The sequence below is a fragment of the Stegastes partitus genome, unplaced genomic scaffold (assembly GCF_000690725.1).
Source record: "Stegastes partitus isolate 25-593 unplaced genomic scaffold, Stegastes_partitus-1.0.2 Scaffold2787, whole genome shotgun sequence".
NCBI classification, from domain to species: Eukaryota; Metazoa; Chordata; class Actinopteri; family Pomacentridae; genus Stegastes; species Stegastes partitus.
In genome coordinates, this window is record NW_007580518.1 from 9,890 (window position 1) to 10,818 (window position 929).

At 40.5% G+C, this 929-nt stretch overlaps 1 long non-coding RNA gene across 1 annotated transcript in view; it reads right to left on the bottom strand.

Moving 5' to 3' along the window:
* Positions 1-529, bottom strand: part of LOC103375692 (uncharacterized) — a 7,520-nt gene extending 6,991 nt beyond the window's left edge. The window contains exon 1 of the long non-coding RNA XR_521238.1: positions 480-529. This is a non-coding gene — a long non-coding RNA (uncharacterized LOC103375692). The remainder of the gene's footprint in view (positions 1-479) is intronic.
* Between the last annotated feature and the right edge of the window lie 400 nt (positions 530-929).

A 929-nucleotide genomic window follows, 5' to 3' on the forward strand; every position in this document is an offset into this window, starting at 1 on the left:
GTCAAATGGCCCACAAATGGCAGATACCTGTTGTGTAACTTGGCTTTTGGAATGCAATCATTTTTAGCTGTCCCTTATCTGTGTCATCATGCCTTAGCAGTGTTGAATGTTTAGACATTCTTTGCCAAGCCCTTCATTGCAATCTTACCTGACAGCATGCTTAACTGTATCAGACAGAATCTGTGGCAAAATGATACAGGTGAGAATAAATGAAACCTGCTGGTGGGTCAAACAGCGTAAGCCATATTTTCATTTGGAAAAATGTGGCCCTCGGTCAGTCTGACCAATGCCTCCTCTCCGGCTCTGTCCTCTTACAATCTTTTTTTTTCTGTCTGTGGCTCCAAAAATCCAAGATTTCCACCAGGAAGCAGCAAAATCGACTTCTTTTTGTCAGTGCACAAACCAACAAGTGACGTCACGGTCGCTATGTGCATCTTTTTTATGCAGTCCATGGTCCCACCAGGTCTGCACTGTGGTACCCCAGTGAAGACCACCCTTTTACTCTGTTGGCAATGACTTTCACTTTTGGTTTTATGATCACATGGTTTACTGGAAAAGCTTGTATAATTTCCAGTCAGCTGCATTATAACACGATTCTCACATTCAAAGCAACAAATCAGTGCTGAAGCCATGAAACACAAGGCTGAAGTTTCCCTGGAAAGCTTTACATTAAACCTTAGGGTTAAATTCTAAATCAGTTAATTGAGAATTGTAGCCATTTGTCTCAGTTCATTAAAGTAGCAGGATTTAGGTACACAATATGGGAAAGAAAATGTGCAGTGCATCTGCACGAAAAGCTTTGTGAGGTCCAGATAAAGTGTATATCACAAATTTGCAAGCAGCCATTTCAAAATGATTGCATGTCTTCTCAAGTAGACTGAGTTCAAACAAACAATCATTTCAATGCCTTCATATTTCATGTTCTCTTT